The following is a 9,949-nucleotide window of genomic DNA, read 5'->3' as shown; positions in this document are numbered from 1 at the left end:
TAGAAAAAAATTCTATTCATCTTTACGTGACCTTCAATTTAAAAAAAAAAAATTTGCGATCCTATCAAATTGGAACACATCAAAACCTGTTGGGTAATAGTTGTTTGGCCATCCTTAAGTAGGATGAACTCAATTTGACTTGGAATACTTGTACATATAAAATGCTTAAATAATTTATGCATTTATTTTTAAAAAGTAACATTTAATAAATTTATAATTTAAATTTTAGTGTATACAATTTTTTTCCTTATTCTCAAGTTATAATTTATTTTATAAAAACAATCAAATTACTAGTTGTACACGAATATATATAACTTACATCAATATAAAATTTTTTAATTTTATATATTTTTTTTAATAATTGATATTAATAGATCTAAAAAATGAAAAGAGATAAGTTTAAAAAATAATAATAATAATTTAATCACCTCTCTTAAATTTATTGAAATTAATGATTAAAAAAATATATAATTAAAAAATATTATAATGATATAAGTTAATGCTTCTGTGTGTCTATATATATATATATATATATATATAGAATCAAAGCATTAGCATTCATTGTGGCCTTATGAATCTTCCAATAATAATAAAAAAAAAAAGATAAAGATAAAAAAACTTTTGGGGATGGGGGTTACGGTGTACCATTTCAGTTCCACAATCGTAACCTTTTTCCCATTATGAATCGCTTCAAAAAAAAAAAAAAAGGTCCTTGAATGGCGCTTGATTTTGCCTATCTACCACCACGGGATTTTATCAGTAGCAGAGTATATTTCATCCGGGTTTGGTCATGATGTTCACATCAAACATAGCAGATAAACTCCCATGCTGCATCCGTCATAGACGCAGTAGCGGCAACAAGGAATGTTGGGATAAGTCCCATAATATCAACTAAGTGGGAGCCGCATATTTATTGGTGATCAGAAGGCCACATGAAAAACAGGTGGCCAGGACACACTTAATTCCATGTCAAAACCATCCATTGCCAGCTCTGAGGCTGCATGGAAACTTGCGGGGAGACTGACAAAATGGGCCAAGAGCCTTTCCTTGTGAATTATTCTGACTATCTGAGTCATGAATTCAGGCACCCGCGATCGCTGTTTTTGTTTTGTACATATTTTTCAAGTACTTTCTAGTAATTATTCTTCAATCAATCCACATAAAGCTTAGGATAGAGCATCTAAGTAGAGAAAAGACAATCAAAATAGAGGTTGACAGACCAACCACCACCAAAAATGCCCAATGTGCAATGATTTTGCTGTTTGTTAGATGATTACTTTGTGAATGGGAAGCAATGTTGGCCAGTGAGGTTTACCTTCCTTTTGGGCCAAGAACAATTAATGGAACTTCCTAATTGCCGTTCCATTCTTAACAAGCTTCCAAATATCAGCTTCATGATTATGGGCTGGAAACTAAAAATCTTGGCTTTATAAACGCCCAAAATTTTGTCCATTCAACAAATTTATTCCACTTTCAATTTCTGATCTTTTGTTATTAATCACTAGTTTTTTCAAACATAAACATGACAGTCGGTTTTCTTTTTTTTTTCTCCCTTGTTTAGTTTCAGCAAATTGTTTTGCAGGCAAATTGCATGATCAGTATCTGCGTTATAGTTAGTAGTGGTAATACATGACAACATGGAAAAACTTGGTATGTGTTTCAACTTTCAAATTGTGAGAAATGCAGATTGGGTAAATATTGCGAGGCTGAAGTACGTAGCTACTTGTCCAAGTTTCCTTTTAGAAAATGGCTTTGGATGTTTGGTGACATGTGTCGTTATAGTTTTGTGTCCATCCGACGAATTTGAAAATAAAATAAATAAATGAAGTCGTCACCAATCTTTTTAGATTAGGTGTGATTGGCCACCTATTAAAACATATCATTTTAATAAAATTTTAAAATTAATTAAAATTTATTAAAAAAAATAATTTTTTGATCTACGAAACAGTCTGGGTTCGAGAGTCGGTTACGTGTAGGGAATGATTAGCACCCCCACAACGCCCGTAAAAAAACGGTACCAATTAACAACGTGTTATCCTTTGATTTTGATAAAAATAGTCTAATTTTCGGTGTTCAAAAAAATAATTCCCTTGATTTTTTATTTATTAAAAAAAATTTATTCTCGAGAAAAATAAATTAAACTTTTTTATTGAAATAATTCTTAAAATGTTTCAGTACGTTGGTAACATTAGAAGAACTTTTTCTCACCTAGAGATTTCTTAGGCATCGCTTCTCGGAATACCTTAGAATCTCATCCTCGGAGGCTCAAATTTACTTTTCGAAAAAAATGTCATGCATGAATGCAAAATGTTACTATGTTGATGCACACATTTTATTCTTCTTTGTTAGAAATTTTATTAATTATTTTATTAATATTCTTATTGAAATTTTGAAGAAAAAGGAATTTAATTATATTGAAAATTTTTTACAAATATTTCAATACGCTGGTAATATTTTATAAAAAATCTTATCACTTAGAGATTTCTTAAAGCATCTCTACTCGAAATACTTTTAGAATCCCATCATTGGATTAAATTTCTTTTCTTCTCATTTTTATTACTTATTTTTAATATATTAATCAATTTTTATTTATTATTTAAAAAAAAAAAGAAAATTTTTATTGTATTGAAAATTTTTTTTATAAATACTCAAATACACTGGTAGTATTTAAAAAAATCTTTTCACTTAGAGATTTCATAGGCATCACTACTCGAAATACCTTTGAATCTCATCGTCGGATAAAAATTTCTTTTTCTCTCATTTTTTATTAATTTATTTTTATATTATTACTTTTAAAAATTTAATCACAATTTCATCATTTGATCTAACAAATATAAACATTTTAATATGCATAATATTAATAAAATAATATATAAAAAATAAGAAAAATTAAAAAAAAAAAATTTACCTGAATCGGACCGATCAACGCGCGGTTCGGTTCGATGGTTCGGTCAAATGATTCAGCTCGGTCTGGGCACGATCTGGGTGGTTCGGTTCGATCTGGACGATTCGATTTCAGTTCAGTCAGACAGATTAGAGGCTGATGAAGGAAGCGGATCGCAAGTCGGGTCACGGGTTGACACGTCGATCTTGGGCTTAAAACGACGTCGTTTTAGGTGTTTAATTGAAACGACATCGTTTTGGCTATTAATAGCTTATATAAAAGTCAAAAAAAAAATTTCACTCATTTCCTCCGTTTCTCAGACAAAAAATCCTTTCTTTTCTCTCTTTTTTTTTCTCTGCCAAATACAGATGGTCGACTGATCGTTCCTCCGCCATCGTCGTCGTCTTTCGTCGGTCACCAACCACCGTCGTCGGTGGTCGAAAAAATTCTTAAAACTCTAAAATGTTTCTTTCGACCTCTTGAGTTCAGATCTGAGGTCTTTTTCACCAAAAAGAGTCTCAGGACCCCCAGATCTGCTGATGAAGTTTTGATGAGACTATTTTTTTATATCTTGACCCTTTTTTTTTTTAAACTAACCCCTTTTTTTCTCTTCTTCGTGCAGAAAGCTCGGCGTTGGGTTCCTCCCTACAGGAGGACTGTGTATTTTTTGTGTCTTTTTTTTCATTTTTTTTACAGCATCTCATTTCTTTTCTTCTTTTTTTTTTTTGGCTTCGCTAGGAGCTCTATTTATAGAGCTCCAGCCATGTGTGTTTGGAAAGAAGGGCATGGGGCTCGGCATGGGTATAAACATGAGCCCCATGCGTCTTTTATTAATTTTGGTCATATCTGATAGTTTTATCAACGGAAGGATTAATTCGAGGGGTGGAGGGTAGGGTCTGGTGATCAGAAGAATGGGGTGTAGAGTCTGGTGGGTCTGGTGGCACGGGTGGTGACAGTGGTGCTGGGGATGGCACCACTGCAATCCTCAATTTTTTTGTTCTGTTCTATTTTTTTTCATATTTTTTATATTATTTCATGTTTTTTTATTATATTTTGTATTTTATACTTATATTTTGTATTTTATACTTCTGGACAAATTGATGTCTACAGCTGCCCCTCTTTGCACATTACTGGTAATCAATAATAGGGCAAAGACAAAAACAACAATTTTGTTCGGAATCCAAACGAATTTTTTTTTTTTAATCGAAAATGCTCCTCTCACTTGAGGCTCAACAACTTTTAAAAATTTAAAATCTGTAAAAGCTCCTCTCAGCAAAGGCTCAACAACTTTAAAAAATTTATCTTGAAAAAGGTTCCTCTCAACAGAGGCTCAATAACTTTAAAATCTCATCTTGAAAAAGCTCCTCTCAGCAGAGGCTCAACAACTTTTAAAAATTCATCTTGAAAAAGGCTCCTCTCAGCAAAGGCTCAACAACTTTAAAAAATTCATCTTGAAAAAGGCTCCTTTCAACAGAGGCTCAATAACTTTAAAATCTCATTTGAAAAAGCTCCTCTCAGCAGAGGCTCAACAACTTTAAAAAAATTTCATCTTGAAAAAGGCTCCTCTCAGCAGAGGCTCAATAACTTTAAAATCTTATCTTGAAAAAGCTCCTCTCAGCAGAGGCTCAATAATTTTTAAAAATTCATCTTGAAAAAGACTCCTCTCAGCAGTGGCTCAACAACTTTAAAAAATTCATCTTGAAAAAAGCTCCTCTCAACAGAGGCTCAACAACTTTAAAAATCTCATTTTGAAAAAGGCTCCTTTCAGTAAAGGCTCAACAACTTTAAAAAAATCTCATCTTGAAAAAAGTTCCTCTCAACAGAGGCTTAACAACTTTAAAATCTCATTTTAGAAAAGTTCCTCTCAGTAGAGGCTCAGCAACTTTAAAAAATCTCATCTTGGGAAAGCTTCTCTCAACAGAGGCTCAATAACTTTAAAATTTTATCTTGAAAAAGGCTCCTCTCAGCAGAGACTCAACAACCTTAAAAAAATTTCATCTTTTCTCAAAACTAAGTTCTTTTCTTTTAACAAGTAAATTCTTCTCTTTTGAAATCTTTTATTTGATCAGAAAATGGAAAGTTTTCGTCCTTATTAAAATTGTTCATGGATGCATGTACTGAGTGCTCTAAATGCAATGCATGTAATGCAATCAAAATTATTCATTGTAGTAAAAAGGTTCTCAAAATCTCTCACTTTTGACTTCTTTTATCAGAATTCTTATATGACCAATCTGTTCTTAACATTTGACCACAATATTTTTTTTTCTTCTTCAAAAGTCTGCAACATCAATGTCTTGTTATGTTTTTCTCATCCTTTTTCATTTTTCTTTGTCGACTTTTAAAAAGTAATGCTAAGATCTTTCATGTTTGTTTTTCTTTTCATCATTTCAAACTCAAGACCAATAAAATGCAATCACACATTTCTTCTATTCATATGGCAAACAAAAATGAGAATAAAGGAATGGATAGGTGTTATTTCTAAAAGAATGATACCATATTTTATTAAACTGGTAACAAGTGCATGGCAAAGTATTTGAGTTGAAACAAAGGTGCTCAAATGATGATCATAAGATAATCATGAATAGAATATTCTCATATTCTTTTTCTAAAACTAAATTAGATGACTTCCTTGATCCTTCAGAGTTTATCAAACTATACTTGCCCTTGTATTATGGAATGATGCTTCTTTTTCGCATCCAAGCTATTTTTTTCAGGTTTTTAGCTTCAGATGAGTCATTATTTTTTTTATTTTTTTACTTTTTTTTATTTTTTTTTCAAGCAAAATATTTTTTCACAGCATCTGAGTTTATCGGAACAGGTAAATCACTTTCGTCCATCTTTGCCAAAATTAATGCCCCACCAGAAAAAGCCTTTTTCACCACATACGGACCTTCCTAATTTGTTGTCCATTTTCTTTGATTATCATGTTAATTTGGAAGGATCTTTTTCAGCACTAAATCTCCTTTTCTAAAGCAACGAGGATGGATTTTCTTGTCATGTGCTCTCATCATTCTCTTTTGATATAATTGACTGTGACAAAGTGCTGTAAGTCTTTTTTCTTCAATGAGGTTCAACTACTCGTAGCAATTTTGAACTCATTCTTATTCTTCTAATTCTACCTCCATCAGGACTCTCAGTGAGGGAATTTCCACTTCGATCGGTAGCACAGCTTCCATTTCATATACCAAAGAAAATGGAGTGACCCCAGTAGATGTTCGGACTGATGTTCTATAAGCATGCAAAGCAAAGGGCAACTTTTCATGCCAATCTTTATAAGTATCAATCATTTTTTTAGGATTCTTTTGATATTCTTATTTACAGCTTTTACTGCCCTATTCATCTTTGGACGATATGGTGTCGAATTACAATGATGAATCTTAAATTGAGTGCAAACTTCATTCATCATCTTGTTGTTTAAATTTTTGGCATTATCAGAAATAATTATCTCTGAAAGCCCATATCTGCATATTATCTCCCTTTTTATGAATTTACATACCACAGATCGGGTCACACTAGCATATGATACGGTTTCTACCTATTTTGTGAAGTAATCAATCATCACAAAGATGAATCTATGTCCATTTGAAGCTTTTGGAGTGATGAAACCAATGACATCCATACCTCACATAGAGAATGGCCATAAAGGAGCCAAAACATGCAACGCTGTTAGAGGAGTATGGATCTTGTCAGCATAGATCTGACATTTATGACATTTTTTGGCATAATCAATACAGTCACTCTTCATTGTCAACCAATAATATCTAGCCCTCATAATTTGTCTAGCCATCATATGACCATTTGCACGTGCCCTACAAACTCTATCATGCATCTCTTCAATAATCTTCTTCGCTTCAGTTGCATTCACACATCTTAAGAGTACTTGATCTCGATCCCTTTTATAGAGGACTTCTCCGTCAAGAAAGAAACTTATAGCCAACATTTTGATAGTTCTCTTATCATTCTTTGTTACATGTTTTGGGTATTACTGGCTTTTAATGTATTGCATAATGTCATGATACCATAGTTTCCCATCAACTTCTTCTTCAACACCTAAATAATATGCTGGTTCATCTTTCACATCCAGCTTGATGAGTTGAATTTTAATATTTGCATCTATTTTAATCATTGCAGTTAAAGTAGCCAGTGCATCAGCAATTTGGTTTTCCTCTCTAGGTAAATGCTCGAATTGAACTTTTTTGAATTGTTTAACCAACTGAGAAATGTACTTATGATACTGTATCAACTTGAAATCTCTGGTTTCCCATTCTCCTCGTAACTGATAGATGACTAGACTGAATCTCTAAACACATCTAATACTTTGATCTTCTTTTCAATTGTTACTTGCATACCTATAACACAAGCTTCATACTCAGCCACATTATTTGTGCAATTAAAATTTAACCTGGCTGTAATGGTATAATAGTGCCCATCAGGAGATATTAAAATTATCCCAATACCATGACCCAAAGCATTAGCAGCTCTATCAAAATACATCATTCAAGACTTTTCAACAAGTTCATTTTCTTTAATGGCCATCACATCTTCATCAGAGAATTCCAGGTTCATTGGTTCATAATTTTCGGTAGCTCGATCAGCAAGGAACTTGGCTACGACACTTTCTTTTATAGCTTTTTGAGTCACATAAATGATATCATATTTTAAAAGCATAACTTGCCATCGCGCTATTCTTCCTGTCAATGATGGCTTTTCAAAGATATACTTAATAGGATCCAGCTTTGCTATGAGCTAAGTAGTGTGATAAAGCATATATTATCTAAACCTTCGAGTTGTCCAAGCTAATGTACAACATATCTTCTCTAATGGTGAATACTTTGATTCATAATCAGTGAATTTTTTGCTCAAGTAGTATATTGCTCGTTCTTTCTTGTCAGTTTCATCTCTTTGCCCCAGCACACATCCCATAAAATTTTCATGCACTGTTAAGTACAAGATCAAAGGTTTTTTTAAGATTAGAGGCACCAACACAGGTGGATTTGACAAGTATTTTTTGATCTTATCAAAAGCTTCTTGGCATTCATCATTCCATTCTCCTAGATCATATTTTTTGAGAAGTTTGAAAATAGGATCGCACTTATAAGTGAGTTGAGAGATGAAATGAGCAATATAGTTCAGTCTCCCTAACTTCCGTTCCAAACTTTTTCTTCTTCCATAATTTAAAGAATATGTTTTGTGTTGACCCAAAATCATTCTTCATGTCCTCTCAAGTCCTACATGGATGGAATTTCGACCCAAAATCATGTGTTAATTGAACTAACCACTCCTCCTAATCATAGAAACAGTGCAAGGACTCAATGAAAGGAGGTTAAATCTAAATTGATCCCACCACTCCTCCTAATCCGAGCTTGCCGTCTAATCCGACCTCCATGGCTCAAACTAAGTAACAACGTAGCCGTCTAATCCAACCTCAATTAATTAATTATAGGAATTGAATTTTACATCCTCCATCCAAATTAACCATAGCATATGGCAAAAACTTTGTTTTTCTTTAAGAACAACCAAGTTTGATCTTATCAAACAGGATATGATCACTTTACTGTATGATTGATGATTTTTATAAATAGCTAGTCTTCTAGCAAAGATAAGATCATAATACCTTACAGATTTTTAATAATACATTTGATTAAGATCCACTATCAATATGGAATATACCGTCATACTAAAATATAATACAGATTGAATACTAATTAATTAACCTAAATAGACTTTTACATGCTGAAAGTATTAGGTTTAATTGCCCATTTGATTGAGTCGAATAATATGTTTGCAAATGTTTCCATGTTCTAGGGTTGGATCTCAACTGTGGATCATTCCTTGGCCAACACACTGAAGTTTTGGTGAAAGCAGGACTTTTGAATGAGTAGGCCATTGATAAGGCCGTCACTAACAATTTCTTTACTTTAATGTGACTCGGCTTCTTCGATGGTGATCCCGGCAAGCAACTTTATGGAAAGCTTGGCCCAAAAGACGTGTGCACTCCAGAGCATCAAGAGTAGAGTTGGCCCGTGAAGCTGCAAGACAAGGGATTGTGTTGCTCAAGAACAGTGCAGGATCGTTGCCTCTATCTCCGACTGCTACCAAAACCTTAGCAGTAATTGGACCCAATGCCAATGTCACAAAAACCATGATTGGAAACTATGAAGGTAATCGAACACATTACTCTCAATTACGAACTTGGCAAGTTTGTTAGTAATTCATGCATGTCTAAAATAACATGATTAACTTTCATCATTGGAAACGTTTGCAGGCATTCCATGCAAATATACGACACCTTTGCAGGGCCTAACAGCTTCAGTAGCAACAACCTATCTGCCTGGCTGCTCGAATATGGCTTGTGGCACTGCCCAAGTAGACGATGCTAAGAAAATGGCTGCGTCAGCATATGCCACTGTCCTTGTGATGGGCATAGATCAATATCTTGAAAGAGAGAGCTTTGACAGACTTGACCTTCTTTTGCCAGGACGGCAACCACTTCTAATAACAGAAATTGCATAGGCTGCCAAAGGGCCTGTGATTCTTGTCATAATGTCTGGAGGAGGCTTTGACATAACATTTGCAAAAAACGATGACAAAATTACAAGTATTCTTTGGGTTGGTTACCCTGGCGAAGCTGGTGGAGCTGCAACAGCCGATGTGATTTTTGGGTATTATAATCCAAGTATTTCTACATTGATTTTGAACATAAAAGTAGCGGCTTTCCTGATAACTATGCTTTTTTTCTAAGATCACTTCAAAGGAATTTCACTTCTTTGTGTTTAGATGATAATTGTTAGTACCTAAATACCTTAAAATTTTTTAATTATATTTGGTAATTTGTATATTTATACTGTAATCATATCAATTTTCACGCTCTCATATATTAATAGCTCTGCAACTTTGCGTGATTATAATAGGTAGGACAAACAAATTATTCAAATCAATTAACATAGAAGCAAAGTAATTCATTGCCTAAAGAAATGGGGGAAAAAGAAGGTAATGAGACAAGGTTTTCTTTTTCTTGCTAATTCTCTAATTTAGAAATAAGTTGAAGCCTTGCACATGGGGGAA

The 9,949-nt window shown here is 33.3% G+C and overlaps 1 pseudogene across 1 annotated transcript in view; it reads left to right on the top strand.

The window, feature by feature from the left end:
• LOC111298345 (beta-D-xylosidase 4-like) overlaps positions 1 to 9,625 on the top strand; it is a 38,850-nt pseudogene extending 29,225 nt beyond the window's left edge. Inside the window, exon 5 of the transcript XR_016328447.1 lies at positions 9,150 to 9,625. The product of XR_016328447.1 is annotated as a beta-D-xylosidase 4-like (transcript). The remainder of the gene's footprint in view (positions 1 to 9,149) is intronic.
• The last annotated feature ends 324 nt before the right edge of the window (positions 9,626 to 9,949 follow it).

This window comes from Durio zibethinus, chromosome 16 (genome assembly GCF_047325235.1).
Source record: "Durio zibethinus cultivar Kanyao isolate XHJ-2024 chromosome 16, ASM4732523v1, whole genome shotgun sequence".
Classification (NCBI taxonomy): Eukaryota; Viridiplantae; Streptophyta; class Magnoliopsida; order Malvales; family Malvaceae; genus Durio; species Durio zibethinus.
This window is presented reverse-complemented; position numbering and strand designations above follow the sequence as displayed.